Source organism: Argiope bruennichi, chromosome 2 (assembly GCF_947563725.1).
Source record: "Argiope bruennichi chromosome 2, qqArgBrue1.1, whole genome shotgun sequence".
NCBI classification, from domain to species: domain Eukaryota; kingdom Metazoa; phylum Arthropoda; class Arachnida; order Araneae; family Araneidae; genus Argiope; species Argiope bruennichi.
In genome coordinates this window covers 123479538-123503581 of record NC_079152.1, presented here as the reverse complement: position 1 = coordinate 123503581, position 24044 = coordinate 123479538, and the positions used below count along the sequence as shown (strand labels likewise).

Sequence of the window (24044 nt, the reverse complement as noted above, 5' to 3'; positions counted from 1 at the left end):
AATTCGTGTATTTGGGAATCAATTTCTGCACATTTTTCATCTACCAATTTCATGGTGCTAACCCTTAACAAATAAGATACAACATTTTCAGCTATATCACTTTCAGTGAACATTATGCGAAAATATTTCCGAAATATTATTAAAAGCAAAAAAAAAAAAAAAAAAGAATGGGATGCAACAAGTTTTAATGCCCATAAAAATTCAGCTTTAAAGGTTTGTTCTTGAACTAAAAAGTTCGAAATCGGTTTATTTTCGGACATTAAATTTGACGTTTTCAAACATGACATATCACCTTTTCCTTCATTCCTTTCGATACAAAGTCTATTAATTATGACTTTTTTTTTAATTGACACACAATTTCGTTTATCTTTTTGGCATGATTAATAAGTGCCTGTTTTCCCATATTACTTAGGTTTATTATTTTCTTACAAAGCGAGCAGTAAGCAACAAACAAATGAATTTTGTGGGATTTCTCAACCCCTTTCAGCAAAATCAAGATTGAATTTTTTCTTATCCACTCACTTCGTATCAGATACGGATTTTGAGCAGCCCATTGTTTTAAAAAATTTCCTAATCCACTCTGAATAAGCTCACGATTTCACAAACGATAAACAATTCAATAAACTCGCGTGCGATTGACTAAATACCACCGCGAGGCCTCCGCAGATTGAATGTTGCCATTCTCGCCAGAGAAATCTATTCTAATATATTTCACAGTTACAAAGCTGCAATTCAGGAATTTTATGGGAAAAGAACAATTGTCTCACAAATCGAAATTGGACTGATCTATACAGAAGAAAGGGGGGAGAGTAGTAAAGGTGCGAGTTTCCACACTATACAATCGTGAATAATATTCGTTTTTGAAGCGATGATTATGACCTTTTATTCTTACAATCTTTAGAGATTGTCATTTTTAGATGGGGGAAAAAATAATTTAGAAACAATTCCCTGTATTTTCCCGGGTTTTATGAAAATGTTCAAATTTATCCGCATTTTTCCGGTTTTTAAGTCAAGTTTTATACTCTGTGTTTTCTTGGTGGCATGACAACTTGTTTGAACTCTTCTACTGATCTTGGATTTTCACCATTTCACAATTAAAACTCATTCCTCGAACCAACAGATGATTTCAGAGCATTTAATACAGAAAATTGATTTTATGCTACTTCAATTACCATAAATGATTTATTGTTATATCTGTGTGAACACTATGAGTGTCAGCTATAAAATTTTCATAAAAATAAATGATATAAAAAAAAGTGTTGCAAAATTCTATTTACTACGTTAATTAACTATTTTTTTAAATTAAACAGTAGACAATAAATAAACAGGATTCCTCTTTTTGAACAACTCACACAAAAGATTTTTTAATTAAGTATCTACAGGAGGCAAGTGCTAGGAATAACTTCAAAAAGATACATATGAATGAAATTCTTAACAAGAAAATTAAACCACAACAAATGATTTATCTCTGATGAAACTGACTAAACATTTATATCATTTAAAATCACCAATTTCCAGATTAACTTTAATGTTCATGGTGACCAATTCAACAGATAATATCAAAGCACATATAGAATATCGATTGCAATCAAGTGTAAATATATAGTCCAACATCTTCACTGGAGCCACTCCTTTTAATTTATAAATGATAGTTCGTGGCAGCCAATTCAACACATAAATAACAAAGCACATAGAGAATATCGATTGCAATCAACTGTAAATATATAGTTCAACATCTTTCACTGGCTTCACTCTTTGTAATTTATAAATGGTTGTTCTTGCTTCTTCAAAATAAGGGAAAGAAGATCTTGGCATTTGACACATACAAATTGCTGTAAGATTGTAACAAATGAATAAATAAAAGAATTATACATATATACTTATAAATAAAGAAGAATACAAAAATTATAGATTATTATTTTATTTAATTATGAAATTAAATAAAATATCATTTCTGGAATATACATACTATGCTATGAAGAGGATCTAAATACTGCTAATGTAATTTTGCTTGAAATGTCATAACATCAATATTATTTTTTAAAGTTAATCTTTCGCCTCTTTATAATATGTTCGACTTGCAAAACCATTTCATTCATTTATACAGAATTCATCAATTATCAATTTGCCAGCTAAAGCACCCAGTAAATCTAAAGTATTCTATTTCAAGGAATATGTTAATAGTGAAAACATTTCACAATTACAATGCATATAACAAGCAAAATTAAATTCTCATTTTGCTTTACATAGTTGAAATTTTAAATGTTTTTTTTTTTTTTTCAAAATTTTAGCTGTACTTTTAATATTACTACATTACCAGTTTAAAATCAAATACATTTTATTGAACCAATAAAATACTTACCTGATCATTCATACTAATGACCAACCTTTTTTCAAAAATACAGAAAATTACCATGACCATTATCAGATAAAATGCACATGCACTCTCTGCAGCAAGATGACTGCTCATCGAGAATTGCTTTGGTTTTATAATACTTGCAAAAGAGCATGGGGGACATTTATTCTTCAGGAAATGTTTACAATTTAAATTAACATACTTCCTATTTTACTATCTTGGTTTATGGTCGCTAAATGAAGATATTTCAGTACAAATGTTTAATTAAGATAATGTACAACTGTTGCTCACAAAATAAAAATATCAAAATATACTTTTCTTTGATATTTTACTATCAATTCAGCATTAACAAAAATACACACCATAAATGTTTGTATTTGGTTTGTGAAGAATTTGTAAAAAATCAAATATTTAAGGATATCAGTTTGAATACCTAAACTTATTTTACATTTTACAGGCCTGATATTAAATACAGCGATGGGGGAAAAAAAACCTTCCATGAAACTGATTTTATTGTAGTTAAAAAAAAAAAAAAAAAAACACGAGATGATGCATGGAAAATGAGAGAGGAAAAATATATGATGTGGAAGTCAAAATATCATTACAATCAACATATGTAATCAAAGAAATCAATATTGTTTGTCACACTGGATCAAATGTCAATAGAAATAACTTTGCAACAATGTATCTTTATGAAAAATGAAAATGCGGAAGGGATAACAATCCAAACAGATATAATGTAACTAATTATATATTTTGATAGGCCATGTAGTTTCTTAATTGCTCAACAAGGTGAGCAAAGCTTTATGGGTAGTAGTATTGAAAATAAATTTTTATTTAAAGTAAAAATCACTTAGGACAAATTTGATAAAAATAATTTAAAAGTAGATGCCTCCTACAAATTACATAGTTTAAATTTAATTAGATTATATAAATATTCAATTTAATTAGATTTATATAAATACAGTTATAGAAATAAGGTTAGAGTAGTGAAATTATTTTGGCAAATGCGGAAATAAATTAAAGGATTACAGGATAAAACAATGAATTAAAGCTTTATTTCAAATGACAATCTAAACTATGAAACAAAAATTTTAAAAATTACATTTTTAATGTAAATTATTTAATTTTTTTGATGTAAGGAAATGAGTTTTAGAATCAAATTTTATAAAAATTTGAAAAATATGAACTTAACATGTAACAAGTGATGACAATAATAAAATATGCCTTTTCTTTTTCAAATATAAAACTAATACATATTAGATATTCAACAATTTCAATAAATCCAATTTTTCTTAATTTATTATTTTTTTTCCAATTTTTTTTTTAAACTTAAAGAAGAACAGAGTGAGTGAACCATTTGAGTCAGAGTTAATATTTGTGATGGCAACACTGAATATCATTTGTGCAAATCTTCAAATGTTTTGTTGAAATCATATTTCAGAAGAGTACTAATATATAACTGATTTGTAATTGTTGCCTTTTGTTATACATGCCAGAATATATCCAATTATATAAAATATCACTTTTATCTTTAAAAATTTTGGTGTAAATTAATTGTTATATATGGAACCTAAAGAAAAGCATAACAACAACAAACAGAAAGATTATGAATATATCATAATAATGAGAAAGGGTTAAGAAAAATATGGCTCTAAATGATCAGAAATAAGAATGGCCAACAAATGAAAGTACCAGAAGTACCAGCTTTTATATATTTCTTTTTACCTTTCTATTATTTCTAATATATAATTGTATGCTGTTTTTGCTACAGATAGGATATGCTCAATAAACATGCTACATTCACACTTGATAGCACAATTTCAAATGCAATATTCCATTTTAAATATTGCATGTAAAACACATAATTGACTTTTGAATTTATGGACATTCATATATCTTTCTTAGTTTGGCGAATCAAATTACTTTGACACAGAATTAGTACATAAAGCAAATTTTACTTTAAATAGGGTTGCCACTCAAATTTGGGGGGAAAAATTCCTCCCTGTATTTTCCCAGTATGTATGTGCAATATAGAAGAAAATGAATGAACAGCATTCATATGGTAGTTTTATAATAGAATAACAATACTCTGCAACTTTATTGAGTAGAAATAGCAAGGTTCTTCAATAAATGTGAATTTAAACAAGATGCAGTTTTTAAAATAGTAAAAATTTAAGACATGAATTTTCTATAGTATTCTTCACAAATGTAAAACACTCTGCTCAAAAACTTCATCCCCCCCCCCCCCCGTTTCAGCAGAACCAATAGCAATCAAATAATTTGAAGTCACTATTCTAATAATATTTTTTTTTCTCGGCTATAGATTTATAAGCTCTATAAAAAAATTTCATATAAGAAAGGCACCATTAGTTCAGCTGTCTGAAATTTTTATAGAAATGATAGAAAAATATTAGTAATTAATATAAGAGAAACTAATTTTAAACAGAGTCAATTTATCTTGACAAGCATTTATAATATCCACTAATGGTACATCAAGAAAATTTTTTTTAATTAAAATTTGTATTTCTTAATGTTGCCAAAAACTTTTCACATTAACATTGACAATCCAGTGGAAAAAACAAAACTTCAATGAAAATTCAGGAGAACCAGTAATTTCTGGGAAATCAGCATGTCTAGCTGGACTATCTTTAAATATTCATTACATTGCTTTTACAGTACCATCTATTTTCCTTATTGAAAGGCTCAATGTATTATGTGTAGTCCGAAAGTACCTAGATCTAAAATTTTAGTCATTTTCCCTTGAAAGTTCTCCGATATGTTTTAAAAATTTTTAATTTAAATTTGGTCCATCTATACTAATTTGTAAAAGTAATTGTATGTCCAAACTTGATACAACTTAACTAATTCTTACGCAGAGGTGTACCTTAAAAATAATGAATTCTAATATCTTACTAGAGAGTATACTAGTCGATCCATACCAGTATCTAACAATAAGATCTATTTGGTATTTTTGTAAAATGCAATACAAAATGTTGCTAAAGCATATTAAAAACTTTTTAATGTTAAGATTTCTTAAGAGATAGTTGGAAAAAAAAGAAAAGGAGCTAATCCCTTAGAAATAATGTATATCATTACATTTTTGGTTATTCCACTAACAGTAAACATATGTGAAAATATTTCTGATACATCAATAAATATATTAAATGGTGAAACAAATTTTAATACCAATAGAAGTTCAGCTTTAAACGATTATTTTGGAATTAAAAAGTTCGAATTTGGCTTATTTTTGGACATCAAATTTGACAAGTTCGGACTTGACCATTATCTTTTGCATTCCTTTCAGACACAAAATCCAAAATCAATGATGACTTTTTTGAATTGGCACACAATTTTATGCTTTCCTCTTTTAGCATGAATAGTAAGTGCTTATTTCCCCTTATTACTTAAGCTTATTATCTTCTTACAAAGCCAGCAGTAGACTTTTCTAACCCACGCAGCAAAGTCAGGACTCATATTTTTATATATCAAATCTATATTAAATACAGATTTTAAACTGCTCATTGCTTAAAAAACTTCTCCAGTCTATTCTGAATGAATACTAAAGAACAACCATTTAATAAAGTCATAGTGTGAGTGACTAAACATTTTAATAGCCGATATTAATACCTGCGATTCTTTCACAGATGGAATGGAGAAGAAAAGAGTCAAGTTTCTGCGATTACACAGTATTTTTGTTTTTGATGATATGATTATAATCTTTTAATGCAATGCTCAGAGATCAGCATTATTTAGATGTAACAAAAAAATTACAATCCCTTGTATTTTCCTGGGTTTTATAGAAATTTTCATCACTATATTTTCCTGGAGATGTGGCAACTCTGATTTAGAAGAATTAGAGGGCATAAGAATAAACTATTATAAAACTTTTTTTCATACCTTTTCTTCTCTGTGAGGCTTCAGTGACTGCACTTTTAACACAGAGCTGAGAATAGACTATAGAATTTAACTAGCACACTAATAGAACTCGACCAACTAACCTACAGTGAATCGTAACTAGTATATGTCAGAATGAACAGATATAGGATCATTTGAAAGAATCATTCCATATTCGCAAAATAAGTTGTGCAAATTATCTTTAGATGGCTCAGAATTAATAACCTGAAACAACAATGTAAAATTAGGTCGAATTAATCATACAATATAAAATCACAACACAATACAAATAAATCGCGTGGAAATATGTTCTGAAACGAAATCAAACTTTTATGAAAAAGAGTAATTTTTATTATGAATATAAATCTTAGACACTATCAATAAATTTTAAAGCACTATCAAAAATTACTGATAAACCCATACACACTTACATTTAATACATATATATATATTTAAATTTAAATCTGTATTAATCAACTTTCTTGGTACAAAAATTCAATATAAAATCCATTTATTGCCATAAAAAATATTAACCAAGCAATTAAATGTAATATTCTGACGCCACAAGATAGTAACTTAAAACTTTTTAAATTTCTTTAGCAGAAAAAATATTTAATATGAGAAATTTAATTACAAGAAGGAATACATTGCGACATGCAATTACAGTAAAAAGAATATATGGTAATGTGAAACATAAGCATCTTTCAGGGAAAACTACTACAAGCTGACTAATGTACAAATGACTTTTAGTTATTAGCTGTTCTTTATTCCCTTTTTACTTTTCCGATCCGATAGAAAATTAATGAGATGCATCTACCACAGGAATACTTGTACTTGAGAATAAATATAAATCTAATTTAATACTATTTTATACAACTTAGCTAAATATTTTAACTGAAATAAATCATTGATTTGCATAATGTTTGAGGGGGGGGGCAATACTTTTCGACTTAATGATGTAAAGTGTAAAACTTAATATTACTAAGTTTAAACCAAAGCTTTAATATTAAAGAATCATTGCTGAATTTCATAAAATGGTGTCTTTTTTTTTTAAAGTTATGTATGATTTTCATTTTTAAACATTTAATCTTTTCAAACATTGGTTTTTCAATAATAAAGAAGTGCTATAATAAGGAGGAGAGGAAGGATATTTATTGATGGCTAGTAGAAAGGAGGAGGCCAGATTGAAGAAGAAATTATTGATAATCCATTTTTCTCCCCCATAAAGACAAGATTATTTCATCTTTTAAACTTAAACAAGAAGAACAGCTGGGGGGGGGGGGGGGGCTGTGCTTTAGGCACTATTTATCCTTGCTGCATTTCTCTATATATAAAGGAATATTTATGTTCAATAATTACCTCACATGCAAGAGCTAAATGATTTGGCAGACTACAGGATGTTCCACCAGGAATACAAACAGCACACTAGAAGCTTGAAAAGAATTAGAAATCGTAAGATTAAAATTCCATAATTAAATGAAAACAATTTTTTTTATTAAGATCAGAAGTAAAAATCTAATCAAGATGTTTATAAACCAAAATGCTTTCTAAAACATAGCACTAAAGAAATCATTAAATAGTTTTAAAATAAATAGTTGTAAATGTAAGAAGTCGGACAATTCTTGAAAAAATATTTTAAAAAAATAATCTAAAAAGACAACTCAAAGTAATGATAGTTTTTTTTTTAATACTATACATTACTGAAATTGCTCATAAAAGTTTTATTTCTTATAATTGTTATTTTTCAGAATCAGATAAATAGTGCTAAGTATAACCTAATGATGAATCGTTTCTTCTAGGTATAAGAATTCAAACAAAACAACCTTCTTTATCATTTTCTAATAACCCAAAAGTGAAAAGTTGATTCAAAAGCAATACATTGCTAATTTTCTGCCAATGCATTTTGAAGCTTCAAAGTCCCAAACCAAACAACACCACATTTTTACATGATAATAGAAATGAATTAATTTCTTTACACTCCGAGAAAACTATCATATGAAGCTAAATATAGTTAAAAATATGATATGATTTTTGAAGAATACTATAATTTCCACCAATTTCATGCATGAATCCATTAGAATTTATATACAAGTACAATCTTTATTCCAAAACCAACATTATTAGATGGAATATGCAACATTTTTTATATATCATTCAAGAACTGAACGCATAATATTTGCAGATTATCCAGAATTAAATTAACAGATCAAAAAAAAAAAAAAAAAAAAAAAAAGTCAAGGAAAACAATTATTGAAGCAACGCCGATAGAATATATATTTAAGAATACTGAACTGCAAAATATAAATTTAAAAAAAAAAAACCAATTGAGAATTCTTTTAAAGAAAAAAGAAAGTACTATAATTAAATACTTACTAATAATCAATAACAGAACCACTTGAAAAATTCTGTGAAATGGAACTCTTCTCAATTCTATTTCCACATAACCATTGTCTCCTTTTCATGTCATTAACTTGGTAGTCTATTATATTAGTAGAATGCTTCTCTACAGGTGAATCACTTTTAGTGAGATCTCCACATATTCAATATCTCCTTCCAAGTCCCTAAGGTAATAATCTGATATATCCCTTGAATGCTTTTCTACAGACAAATCACTTTCAGAGAAATCTCCGTGTATCTCTCGTCTTCCTTCCCATGTCATTAAATCAATAAGCTATCATAACACTCAAAGACTTCTTTCTCTACAGGAAAATCACTTTCAGTGAAATTTCCATGTATTCATTGTCTCTTTTCCATGTCATTAATTCGATAATTTATCATATTGGTTGAAGGCTTAAATGTAAAGTATTTCAAGTGGATAATAAGATTATTTATTCCATTACTAACAAAATCACAATTTGAACAATTACATTGGAAATTATTCAAATGCTGTTGCAAGAATATTCAGATCATCAATTGCACCAGAATTATTTTTTTTTATTGAATTATTATTAATAAACTCAATACCACAAGTTATTATCATTTCAGAAGAAAATGTTGAATGTAAAATAGATATATATTTTTTACTAAGCTTACATAGCCGACTGTTTTTATATTTAGAGACAGAAGGTGATCTATTAAAATTTTCAGAGTTACAAAGAGTTCTTTTCTACCTGTTTTTTATTTTCTCCCTAATTTTTCTTTTTTCTTAAGATACATCCTTCATTTTAACTGGCGAACTTTCAATTAGCTTGTCCCATTGTTGTCCATTTCTAACATATTTTAATATGAAGGATTTCAAATTGTCTTTGCAAGAAAACTTTTCGGAGATTACACCTTTGGAACAGGATGCTTTTGGTGCATCCTCTTCCATTTTCCCCTGTATTTCTAGGTTTAATGATGCTTCCATTAAACAGGCTTCCCAGTATATACTAAATGAATCTTCAGTATCCTTAACAGGTTCAGGAGCTATTTCAAAATGATCTGAAGATCATAGTCTTATTCTGCAGTCATGTCAGAAGGATTAAATTAACATACCCATTCTCATCAGTCCAAATGTTCTCATCTTTCATAATTTGTTGTCAAGGCAAAAAAATCTTTGGGGAATACAAAGAGATTTCATCTTTAGGATCAGATAATTCATCTAAAGAAAACTGTTCAATATCTTTTCCTGAATCAGAAATTCTCTTTTTACAAACATAAGTTCATTGTGCTGGTTTCACAGTAATTTCATCAGAAGCAAATAAATTTAAATCCATATTCTTGTTTGTATTATTATTCACAACCATTTTTTCTTCAGATTTTTTCATCCTGATCAGTAGGGTTTATCTCAATACAAACAGAATTTTGCTTATTTTTAATTCATTCTTCATCAGAATTTGTAACACCTTTCTGAATTTTTTCATCACTTTGTGAATCCTGAAGAAACAAATCTTGAAAATTATCATAGAAAGTTTCATTATTTTGATTGCCAGGAAGATTTTCATTATGTTTTATGGACAGAAGTTAATGTTTGATGAAATGTTAGATTTCCAATCAAACCTTCAACAACAGAACCAACTGCCTGACAGATTTGATTGGCATCAACTCCTGTATTTATAACATTAGCATTTCTCATATCAGAAGGCTGTGCACACAGAGAAGTATTGTGATTCAACTTAAGATTTAAAATGCTTGAACTTTTTCAAATTCATATTCATATACGGCCTTCTTTAATGTACTTGAACTAACAAACTGAAGCTGTTTCAAATTTATTAAGATTATGATCTTTTTATTCACAGTTTACAGAAAAGAAAGACCTTATTTGTTTAGAATTATCACCACGTGATAAAAGAAGTCTTTCAGGACGAGTCTGAATGTCAAAGCAGGCCTTCTTCAGAATTTGTAGATTCAATTTCTTTTTTGCAGTTATTGAAAGAAGGATCGGAAATTTTTATCTGATATTGGAATTTGGTCATTGTCCATTAAGGTATCTGAATCTTTATCATCGCAATCAAAATTATCTTTTTACTTAATTTCAATTTGTCAGTTGTTTGAAGATCGACTAGAAATTTTGTTACCCAAGTTTTGAATTAGGACAATATCCATTGAGATATCCAGTCACTACCATTATTAAATCAACCTTTATTTTTCATTGCATTTTAATTTAATTTGCATTTCTTTAAAAAGAGATTAGAAATTTTACTATCCAAATTTTGAATTTAATCAACATTAAATAAGGCATATGAATCATTATCACTAAAAATAATGCAATCGTTTTGCTTTGAAACATCTTCAATACAACTGATACAAGAGGAGAGTTGGGAGGAATGGGACAGCTGCATTTATGAATTAATAAAAGATCAGTATCGTTTTCTAATTTCTTTATTAAATAAAGCAGCTATAGTCCCTTGCTTGATCATAATTGTTACACCATCTATGATATTATTTGTATTTAAAATAGAAAACAGATTTTTATGCCTCAGAAGTAAATACAAATATTATTTTTTCAATAATTTTTTATAATCTTATTAGTTGTAAAATAAAAATATATTAAACCTATAATTAACTCAAAGATATGTTTACAAACTAACAATCATATTATGCTTAAATATAGCATATTTTACGTGATATACATTTTGGAAGAAAATTTCTACAGATGGAAGAATGGGACATACTTGCTTACATTTCAATATATTTTCTAAATATGCTAATGATTCACGTTCAGCTAACATTAACCAAAACAAAAAGCATAAAACAAAATTCCACTCTTTTTCAAAAGTTCACTTAAGAGCACCAGTGTATCTAAACATGTTTTGTTAATAATTGTATCTTATAAATTATGTACACATACAGTAGATCCTTCTGTATAAAATCATGTTTACCACTTAATTTCGGTTAAAGGAAATTCTATTGCAAACATAATAAAATTTAATAAATTTTAAACAAAGAAAAAAAAGCTAAATTCTGAAAGTTATTTATTAAAGCTTTTGTTGCACTAAATTAAAAAGAATTACTAATTTTATATATTCTATAAAAATGTCAGAAAAAACACCCAGTTAGAGAAAATCTACGAAATAATAGCAAATTACAATCAGTGGAGATGGTTGCAAAAGAAAACTTTTAAAGATGTGGCAGCACCAATGAAGATTTCAAAATCAGCTCCTGTTTGGCATGTTCAAAACCATAATTCATTAAATGAAAAGGATTAAAAAAAATATTTAGTAATTTTTATTTTTTTAAAACATTGTCCCATACCTCCCTCGTATAAGGGAAGTGTGGGATAAAAATGCTACAATTTTTAACTAAACAAATAAAAGCTTATTGTTTTGCTATTTTTTAAAAAATAAATTAAAAACATACTGTTAGATTTTTGTAAACTGAATTCCAAACTAGTGAATTATTTTTTTAAAAATCTGTCACATTCCTCCCAACTCTCCTCTATTCTTTTGATTTAAATCATCCTCAATATTACATATCCTCTTCTTTTAAATCATCCTCATTGGGATTAACATTATCTTCTTCTGGATCTTTTTCATTGGTACCAATATCCCTTTGTTTTGAATCATCCTCATTGGGATTGGTATTATCCTTTTGTTTTGAATCTTCTTCACTGAGATTGACATCACATATACCACTCTCAATGGAATTGACACTTGCATTTTGTTTTAAAAGATGCTGACTCAAAGCTGGATCATTTTCCAAAAAAATAAGAATTTCGGATCCGTCAGCGCTCTCAGTAATTACTAAGCTTTGTCCCGCCAGATTAAGTCCTCCTGGATGAACAATTGAACTACCATTCTCTTCACCTACTACATGCTCATTTACTGGATCCTCCATAACTTGATTAGGTGGCAAGTCTTCTCCATCAATACTTTCAGAATCAGATTCATCAGGATGATCCGAAAAACCAAACAAAGCAAACTGTTCAGATTTCATTATTATATCTAAAATATAATAAATAAGTAAATTATTAAAATATCTATTAAACATACACAAATAAGAAAATAGCTTCACATATGTGAAAATAAAAAGAAAATTGTGTTTGGCATGTCATGCACAAAATATTAGAAGCTAAATAAAGAAAATTAATTTCATTAAATTTGTCAAAATAGTACATGCTATTCAATATAAATCGCCATTTCCAAACTGCTTGTTGTCGGAAATATGAAAAGAGGATATGTTTAATGTTTACAATTTAGCAACAGTGTGATCTCGGATTACTCGCAGACTAAAGAAATGTAATAATTGCTCATCTTTTTGCATACCAAACTTCAGTGAAGTGCAAGCATAGTAACGAAAAGTAGCATTAAGAAAATTTATTTTGTAAATAAAAAAAATAAATAAAAATTCGGAGAAAAACCTGTGAAGTAATTTAATTCTTTGCCAAAGATGTACGACTGATCTGAAATTATGTGAATGTTGGATTTTCTAAATTTTTCTACTTCAGACATTTAAAATGTGAATTCAGTTCACCTCCCCCCCACACACACCACCACCACTCTTCCTTGCAGTAGTTAACATTTTTCTTTTTTATATTCAAAGAAAAAAAATCAAATGATAAAATGTTTTTGTTGGTTGTCTTATTAGTTTAATTTTTTTGTGTGTGAAGTTCTCTTCCGCTTCAAAATATGCAGTAATCAACAGCAGAATAAAAACCATGTATCAAGGACATTGATCCGAATAATGCTGATCAATCCATTCCTCTTAAAATTTTCACCTTCTTTCAAACTGAACCAAATAATCAAGGGTCTCTTTCCCTGTTCTCAAATGAAAAATCACTGAATCAACTCAAATTATCCTGATGGGGTTAAAAAATGAGACAAGCTAGCAACTGATCAAAATGTGTAATACAAACAATCCATTCACAGCTAGCACTTTTAAAAATCTTTTTTTCACAAATGCATTGCATATATTCAAATTAATTTAAAATGAACTAATTTAATTAAATTAATTCAAATAAAATATTATTTCCATTTTTTTTTATCAGAGATAAATGAAGATAGAAAGGAATAAAGCTTCTGTTTAGAGGAATACGAATAAGAAAGCATTTTCTACCATAAAACAATCAAGTAATAATAACAGTACATAATAACAATGATTTTTTTTTTTTAATATTTTGAATGAAAACATGGGTACTAGACACAATCTAGGCAATTTTCAAGGATGAAAAAAAAAAAAAAAAAAAAAAAACATTCCTGAAGCTTTCAATACAAGTGAGCCTTATATCCATCCCAGAAAACTGCATTGGCATAGGTGTTTTCTACGATTAAATGTTCACAGTATAACAAAAGTATAGCAAAAATAAAAACACCTTAAAAAATGAGCTAATATAAAAAAAAATTATTCAGATGATGAGCATTTCTATAAACAATTAAAAAAATTGCCAGTCATTAATTTTTTTACACAACTTAATCTTACGAATAAATTCAAAAATTTCAAGTCATAAGAACTCTAAATCTATACTTATAATAAAGCACAATGTGTGTGCGTGTGTGTGTTGGCACTCTACAGGCCAGGTCATTTGACATACAGCTATCAAATTTGGTACATGTATACCTTAGAGGTCGGGAATGTGCACCTGGGGTCCTTTTTTTTGAAATTTTAATTATTAATTAAAAACTAACTTTCCCGCCAAAAAAATCTTCTATTTTCTCCACCGCCAACTTTTCCGCCAAAAAAATCTTCCATTTTCCCCACCAAATGAGTAAGGCTTCAATTTTTTTTTCTCCCAACAGTAATGAGGCTAGGGTTAAAATTTTTCGGCGGATTATTTCAAACGATTCTGTTTATTTTCTTAATATTTTATGCATTTAAAATTAAACATTGTAATTAATCCATGTTTCAGATTCATTCTGAAGTACTTTTGAATTAAAATAACACAGAATAAAGGAAATTAAAAATGTATAATCTGTATAGCGTTACCCCAACTGGCGAAGAAAATTCACGCATGTGCATTCTGATTGTTGCCATGACAAACATTATCAACGGATGATTTAAATTATTTTTAGGTTAGTTGCATGCTTTTGTAAGTAAATTGTATTTATGTTAGTTATATATTTTTTGTATATGCTTATAGTTTTAAGTACATCGTTTTTTAAGAAGTCTTTTTAAATCTGTTTTCGACCGATTATTTTAAACGATTCATTTTATTTTCTTAGTGTTTGATGCATTTAAAATTAAACACTGTTAATGAATCGATCTGTTCATGATGAATCTGAGAAAATTTTGTTGACAAATTCTTGAGATATTACATAAATTAAGAAAGATATTCTTTAGTGCCCATAAAGTTTAAACGCTCAGTGACTATTATCAGTAATCATATTATTAAAAAAAATGCTTTGTTTCTAAAAAATATTATATTAATTGCAGATTAATCATTTACACTTTAATTAAAAGCTTAAATTCTATGAGGGGTAACAGAAAATTAGAGAGATACATATCACGTTATGACTGAAGGCCTTTATAATATTATGAGTGAATTATATGACTCTCAAAATTTGAAGTTTTAAAATATTTTTTTGAAGAATCTATTAAAGTTGGAATTGCGTAAAATATTTAATGGTACGACCGGAGTTTAACCCCCTGCTTGGCGCCATTTTTAAAAATCGCCAACAACGGCCTTGTTAAATGTTCAAAAGCAAAGGAGCAGATGTTCAATCATAGTGCATAATAAAGATTGCCAGCTTTGGCGCGTTATTGCAACTTGGCGGAGAAGGGGGTTAAACTCCGGTTCAAGCTATTTAATTATTAAAATTTAAACGAACATTAAGATTGGCGAACCAGCTGGTCGCCAAAGGCGGCTAGTCTATAATAAAAATAAGAATTACATAGTATAAAATGAAGTCTCCTGAAAGTCTCTATGTTTCAAAGAGAAAAACTAGAGAAATACTTAACCGATATTGAAGATATTTGTACCATTTTATAGGGCATTTACTGGGGAAGGTTTAGTATAGTGAAGTCATATTTAAAAAAAAAAAAAAAAAAAAAAGGATTTTTATAATTGCGATTTTAATTATTTTCCTACTACGATTTGTGCATGCATTAACAATATCTGAGCGTTGCACTTATCTGCACATGCTCAAATAGCAAGAGCTGTGGTATGCAAATGCGAGACTTTTTTCCTTTTCCTTGTTTATGTTTGATTTTAAACAGCGATTCACAACTCATTATGCCCCCCAAAATTAACTGATATTGAGATATATGTACCATTTTGTAGGGCATTTATTGGAGAAGGTTTTAGTATATTGAAGTCCATGGACAACTTTATGCAGCACGTTTTAGAATTACATCCAAGCATCTTTTTTTGTCTTGGCACCAGGAGGAAAAATCCAATATAATTTACAAAGAAATATGAAGCAAGCTGAATTTTATTTTCATATCAGATTATGCAGAGCTGATAAACAAGTATGGAACAGAGGTACAATGAGTTATTTGTATATTTTTAAAACAGCTTTTCTATTGTATATTTTTAGTGAATCTAAACTTTGATCTAGTGTCATTTTTGTGAAAAAATTGTTCATCGCAAATTTTAGCAAAATGACCAAATTGCTGCGCAAATGGCAGCAATAGCATAATGGTAGCAAAAGCACTACTGAAAAATTGCCAACCTCGCAAAGCGCTAAATGACTGTATATCAAAGTTTAACTAAAAATTGTTTTGTAGTTATTTTTGATGATTTCTAAATATTTTTCTATGTTTGTTAGATATTATGTGACATGCCCATGTCATATCGGGTGGAGGCTACACTTTAGTTTAAAGCTAATTTTTCCATCTTGGATGTTATGCCAGCAATGCTAATATACATATAAAATTGTAACATAGATAATTATAACAATAAAGATCAACATTGTAGCTGTGTTGAGAATTCAAACTATTAATTGAATCAATGAGATATGGGGCCCCCATTAGAAACATTATTGAAACAAGGTTCCCATTCTGACTTTTAAAAAAATCATTGATTTTTTTTATTCATCTTCAGTTAATAAGCTAAAACTTACAGCTTAAATTGGTTTTTGAAATCATAATGCAAGGCACTTTTACATCTAGCAGGGGTGTTTGTGGGACCCCAAAAAATCCCCTGAAACTTTTACGGACTTACAACCGACATTTTGGCATTTCGAGAAGGGGGGGGGGAGAAATGAAAAATTACAATTATGAAGTATTGAATGGCCTAATTATAAAAGTTCAATGAAATACTTTTTTGCAAAATTAATAACCATTAATTTTGCAAAATTAAGACCTTTGAACCCAGGTCACGTGATCGCACATCTGGTCGAACGAAGTCTCTCCCTTTTTTTTTCTGCCGCGCCTACTTGCCGAAAAGAATCCAGAAGAGAATGTCCGAGAACCGGGGGAATGAGTCATAACTCGCAATAAGGAAAGAACAAAAAAGAAGTTTTTTCCCCCTTTTCACGCATTTATCACTGCCTTTGGAGAAAGAAAGGAAGAGTTTTGACCACACACACTGACCTTGCGTTTTCTGCTTTCAAAGCAAACAAAATTACCCAGATCAAAATAAATAATTCATTATTATTCCTACTTCCTTTTGAACGACGATCCCCGGAATTTCCGGGTATCGAAGTTCAAAATCCCCGGAATTCCGGGGTTTCCCCGGAGCACAAACACCCCTGATCTAGCCACTACACAGAAACTACAAGATGCTATTTTACTAAAGGCTGACTTTGCAAACACATTCACAACTTAGCTTAAACAAAATTAACCTATTTTTACTAAAAATTCCTTAAGAATCTTATTTCTCACTTTTTCTAGGCAGAATAATGGTGAAAATGAGAAAGACAATTACAAATTAATAAGTCTTTATTTCCTTTTAAAGAAATGAACAGGAAACATGCCATTAAAATATTTTAAATCACACTGTTAAAGCTTCCATTCCTAAAACTACTTGATTCTGCTATGCACTGAAAATCTCTATTATTTTCTGTTTTTTAAACTAGTGTGTTCCCAGATTTCGGCAGTTTAAAAATCATTTCCAGTTTTCATTCTTTATTATTTTAAATTATTCAATTTACATGATTGTTACCTTTTATTATGCTTTTATCCATTTTGAGATTATCCATTTTTTAACATATTTAGAGCGAGCATTTTTCTGCATATAGAAATTCTTTTGTAATTTGAAAATTTCTACTTCAACACAATTATTTCTTTCTTTAAATTTAGCTGAACCAAATGCTTTGGAACACATTTCATTTTAAAATTTTTCAATCTTTTCAGTAGTATTATTTTTAATAAAGTAAAATTCCTTTTCAACTAGGGCCTGGTCATAGGATTGTATCATCAGTACCTTAATTACTTCACACAGTTTCTGATATAACTTGGAGAAAATTTGTCATTTCGACTTCTAAACACTTCAAACTCTACTGAATCGCACACCACATCATTCAAAAAGTTGTTCAATCCTATTAGACTAGAATCGCATTCTATATCTAGTACACATCTCATGATAGATTATCTTGTTTGATTATTCTTTTCAGATCTGAATATACATATTCTGCGAAGAAAATGAAAGAAATTGTCCCTAACTTTTACAAATAAAGGTACCAAGTAAGTCCCGACATTCATATTTCAAATTTGGCTGTTTTAGCAATTACCTCCTACTTTTTTTTTTTTTTTTTTTGAAATTGATATATAAATTTTTGCTTGAAAAATTAAATACTATTCATAGTTTAGATTTTCAGGTTTTCAAGAACAACAATTTTCATGACACCGACGGCTTTCAAACAAACAGTGACCATCTTTTTCACATAATATGCTAAAAATAAGCAGTCTAATATAGAAGAATTAGTTGAATAATTTTGATAAGTGTCAAAAAAAAAAAAGTTAATAAAAATTTTTTGTGGTATTTAGACTTTGGTGTTAAATTGAAGTGCCAGGTTTCATTTTCACAAGAGAATCAGTTTCAAGTTGTATCAAGTGAAAGTATGAGGTATAATAGTATACCAGAAACAACCTGAACCCGATACAACAAAAACAGGTATTAACCTACCCATATTACTTCTATACTTATATAAAGCTCAATGTGTGTTTGTGTTGGTGCTCTACAGGCCAAACCGCTTGACCTACAGCTACCAAATTTGGTACATGTATACCTTGGAGGACAGGAATGTGCACCTGGGGTCCCTTTATTATGAATTTTTTATTAGAATTTTAATTATTAATTTAATTTTAACTTTCCCGCCAAAAAAAATCTTTATTTTCTCCACCGCCAAATAAGTAAGGCTTCAGAGTTTGTTTTTCCCCCACGCTAATGAGTCTAAGCTTAACATTTTTCGGCCGATTATTTCAAACGATTCTGTTTATTTTTGTAATGTTTGATGCATTTAAAATTAAACATTGCTAATGAATCGGTCTTTCAGATTTACTCTGAAGTACTTTTGAGTTAAAGTAAAACAGAATAAAGGGAATTAAAAATTTCTAAACTGCAGAGCATTACCTCAACTGGCATAGAAAAATTCACGCATGTGCATTGTGTTCTGATTGTTGACAACTATTATCAACGGATGCGGACTTGATTTAAATTATTTTTAGGTTAGTTGTATGCTTTTGTAATTAAATTTTATCTATGTTTGTCATATATTTTTTGAATATGCTTATAGTTTTAAGCACATCGTTTTTTTAGTATTTTTTTAACCTGTTTTTGACCGATTATTTTAAAGGACTCTTGTTTATTTTCTTAATGTTTGATGCATTTAAAATTAAGCATTGTTAATTAATCTAGCTGCTCATGAAAAAGAGAAAATTTTGTTGACAAATTCTTGAGATATTATATAAATTAAAAAAGATATTCTTTAGTGCACATAAAGTTTAAAGGCTCAGTGACTGTTTCAGTAACCATATTACAAAAAAAAAAGAAAACGCTTTGTTTCAGTAAAAAATATTATTAGATCAATTGCAGATTAATCATTTCTACTAATTTAAAGCATAAAGTCTACGGGAGCTAACAGAAACTTAGAGAGATACAGATTACGTTACGACTGAAGGCCTTTATAATATTATGAGTGAATTATACGACTATCTATAATATTATGAGTGAATTATACGACTATCTATAATATTATGAGTGAATTATACGACTATCTATAATATTATGAGTGAATTATACGACTATCTATAATATTATGAGTGAATTATACGACTATCAAAATTTGAAGTTTTAAAATATTTTGATGAAGAAGCTATTAAAGTAGGAATTGCAAAAAATATTTAATTATTAAAATTTTAACAAACATTAAGATTGGCGACGAAATAAGAATCCTTAACAAAAATAGATACTTGATTAGCATTTTATGACAGACTTCACAAACTTTTTTCACTAATATTACCTTTTTTTAAAATTTAGATATTGAATAGCATTTATTAACCTGATAAAACTAAGTAGGAAAATATTTTATTAAAAATTGAATCAAACACATCTGAAGAAAACAGAACTATAACAATAAATATGTACTACAAAACCTACAACTATATCAATACTCCTGAATTTTTACATACTTCAATTTTATTTTATTATATTGTTATTTAAATGATTACTTAATGCACTAGGTAAACATCAAAAAGATGGGGAAGACGGGACCAATATGGACATATTATGACAATAGTGGAAAAAATCAAGAATTAGAAACAGAATATTTATCCTTCGATAATAGATTTTGCAACCAAGTTTAGATTGGCAGCGATATAATTTAACAAATACAATGAGAATATGCTAAAATAAAAAATATATAAATAAACTGCATAAAATAAATCTTTAAAGGCAGTCATAATGAGTTTTAATCATTATTTTGAACCCCCTTGTAACATTCAGACGGCCTAAGTGAAGATTAGTGTGCACCAGCTGTTTGTCACCAATATTGCAACCCATCGGATCCCTCTTATAGCAACCGTACTCTGTTTTGTTTACTACTTTTTGCAATGGTTGAGTTGTACATAAACTACTATTACATTACAAAAAATGTTAAATTAAAAAAAAAAATCGATTAAAGATTTTAATTTTGTTCTTTATTATAATTAAAATTTATTAAATAAAGAAAGTTAAGCTTATAATTAAAAGTTATTTTCTTCTTTCTTTTTTTTAATGTGAATACGAACAGAAAATATTTATTCTTTTGCAATTTTTAATTGTCAATATGCGCTTTAAAAAAATCGCCTGCATTCTCACTTTAAAAGAGAGCTGCAATGGAATTCTTCGCAGTTCTCATAATTCTTTTGGTGTTATAACGGTTGGTTCCCTTCATAATTTGTTATGTTATTAGAGTATTTCGAACCTGTAGAAAGGATGAAGAGTGAGTTAAATATGCATATATATATATATTACGAATTGATGAAGTTAGGAAAGGATGCTTTGAAATTTTGTATTGAGAATGGTTTGATATCGAACCGGCAGAATGGATGAAGGGTGAGTGGAATATATTTTTTTACAAGTTGATGAAGTTGGGAAAAATATGTTTGTTTGAAATTTTGTATGGAGAATGTTCCGATTACTTATTTCTCCGTTTTTTATTCTCTTTTGGTTATGTACTGTTTATGTTATCCACACAGTCTTTATGTTCAATGTGCTAGCAAAGCTACTAGGTTCCCGCTCCCACTGCTAGCGAAGCCGTAGGATGTTTTTTTTAAGTTAAAAAATTCTGCCCGGTGCCTTCGGCATCTGTAGAAGGCACCGGGCAGAATTCCCTCTGAAATCCGTTGGTACAGCATTCTTTCTTTTCAATTGATTATGTACAGTTCATGTTATCCACACAGTCCTTATGTTCATTGTGCTAGCGAAGCTACAAGGTTCCCGCTCCTAGCGAAGCCGTAGGATGTTTTTTTAAGTTAAAAAATTCTGCCCGGTGCCTTCTACAGATGCCGTTCGGGATCTGTAGAAGGCACGGGGCAGCATGGAAAAAAAAAAATGCTTATCAGTAAAAAGTTCTAATTAGATGGCGGGAAATGGTAACCGTAACTAATCCGCGGAAGTATTTGTTTATTTTGTCCGCCATCTTTATTGGCGACTTGGCATTGTTGGCGCAGCTGGGTGCACACTAAAATTCACTTTTACCGAATAGTGTGCCCCTTACTGCGCAACACTGCCAAGTCGCCAATAAAGATGGCGGACAAAATAAACAAATACTTCCATGGAACAGTTAAGGTTACTATTTCCCGCCATATAATCAGGACTTTTTACTGATAAGTTATTTTTTTTTTTCAGACAGCCAGGTGCCTTCGGCATCTGTAGAATTTTTTTTTAACTTAAGAACTGTAGAATTAACTATAGATTTTTTTTGGACTTAAAAAAACATCCTAAAGCTTCGCTAGCAGCGGGAGCCTAGTAACTTCGCTAGCACATTGAATATAAGGACTGTGTGGATAACAAACAGTACATAACCAAAAGAAAAAAAGTGTAAGAAAGAAGCAACCGGAACATTCATACAAAATTTCAAACATCCTTTTCCCAACTTCATCAACTCGTAAAAAAATATATGCCACTCACCCTTCATCCATTCTACAGGTTCGAAATACTGTCGACATAACAAATTAAGAATAAAATCAACCGTTAGAACACCAAAAGAATTACGGAAACTGCGAAGAATTCCATTGCAGCTGTCTTTTAAAATGAGAATGCAGACGATTTTTTAAAGCGCATACTGACAATTAAAAATTGCAAGAGAATAAATTTTTTATGTTCGTATTCACATTAAAAAAAAAGAAAACTTTTATTTATAAGCTTAACTTTATTTAATCAACTTTTAATTATAATGATGAACAAAATTAAAATATTTAATCGATATTTTTAACTTAAAATTTTTCATAATATAGCTGTAGTTCATGTACAACTCAACCATTGCAAAAAGTAGTAAACAAAGCAGCATTAGGGTTGCTAGAACCGTTGAATTGCTAGGTTGCTTCCGATGAGTTGCCATATTGGCGACAAACTCGGAGGCACACTATTCTTCATGCGACGGATTATTAAGTACATAATAGCAATTATAACAAATTTCGGATGTATTAATATAGAATGGCAACATAAAATACACTGTATATAAATAATTAATAAAATATGCAACAAGATATTGTACTACATAAAAATTCTTGTTTACCAATGACATTTAAAGCAAAATATTTGCACTTAGAAATGTGTTCAGCAATTGTAAGTACATTCGCATACATAATAATTTTCAAAAAAGTAAAAGGGTGATTAAGAAAAACTACATTAAAAAATAAATTACCTTTTATCTCGACCTTACAGAAGATTTCAAAATCTGACTTTTATACAGAACTCAACTGGAAAAGCATTAAAAGTGCTGTTTTGTATTAACAATGTTCAGGGCAGCCATATTGCAAAGACAAACTTTCAGTATTTTTTTAAAAACATATGCTTATAAAAATTTGAAATTCTGTCGCAAAAAACAATGAAATTCAAGTTTTCTGTTCACATCAACAGTTTATGTATCGAAAGGATCAAATATTAAAGTTGGAAAGAAGTAAGAGGCAGAGAAAAATAGCAACAACGGTTACTATACGCCGGTTCCAGAAATTTCAAACGCAGCAGCGCGCAGCCAGAACAACATAAAGAAATTGTAATTTCAGCAGCATTTACGGAGTTGAGATGCACAGTCAACGATTTTTTGAATAACAAATATTTTTGCTATTGTTATTTTTAAATATTTGTTCCTAATAACTAAAATTTTATTCACACTTTTAGTACAAAAATTTATTAATTAGTATTATTAATAAAATTTAATATTTATAATTAATATTTAACTTAATAATTTTAGCAACATGTGATTGAACTTACTTTATATATTTGAGCAAAAATTTAATGTTTTGATTTTTTTTCAAAACCATTTATTTAATTTATTTATTGAAGAAAGGTATTTTCTTAAAAAAATTTAATAAAAAAAATTGTTATTTCGTTAATATTTTCACTTTAGTTCTATATTCTGCTAATAGGTGAAGGCCTGAAGAATGAATGCCAACAGAAAGTCTGTCACAGAATTATCTTCATGAGATACTGGTATTGTCAAGTGCGAAGTCACTGATATTGGAAAGATACCACTGAGAAAGTATTGACTTCGCAACTTTAAACGCTTCCCGTGAATACCGTGATTTGTGTTTCCGAATGATTCTCTAATTATTAGAATAACTGGTCCGTTAACTTTTAAACAAATTCACTGGTTTTTTCCTTAACTTAATCAAGGGGACTTAATCAAGGGGATTGGATAATGGTTTCCCTGAGGTTGAAAGTCTATATCTGGCATTTCCTGGCCTACTGCAGGGGATCTTATCTTCTTTACACCCCTTTGTGGTGGTAACATTATAAGCCAAATAACAGCTTCCGGAGAAGAGTGTACACTTTCGTCTAGTGGCTTTGTTA

General features: G+C 29.0%; 1 long non-coding RNA gene across 1 annotated transcript; it reads right to left on the bottom strand.

The window, feature by feature from the left end:
• Window positions 1-1336: 1336 nt before the first annotated feature.
• Window positions 1337-23242, bottom strand: LOC129990640 (uncharacterized). Its single transcript, XR_008785828.1, has 5 exons — window positions 22897-23242; window positions 8627-12615; window positions 7613-7685; window positions 6257-6478; window positions 1337-1832 (listed from the first exon to the last, which is right to left on the bottom strand). It is a non-coding gene; the product is annotated as an uncharacterized LOC129990640 (long non-coding RNA).
• Between the last annotated feature and the right edge of the window lie 802 nt (window positions 23243-24044).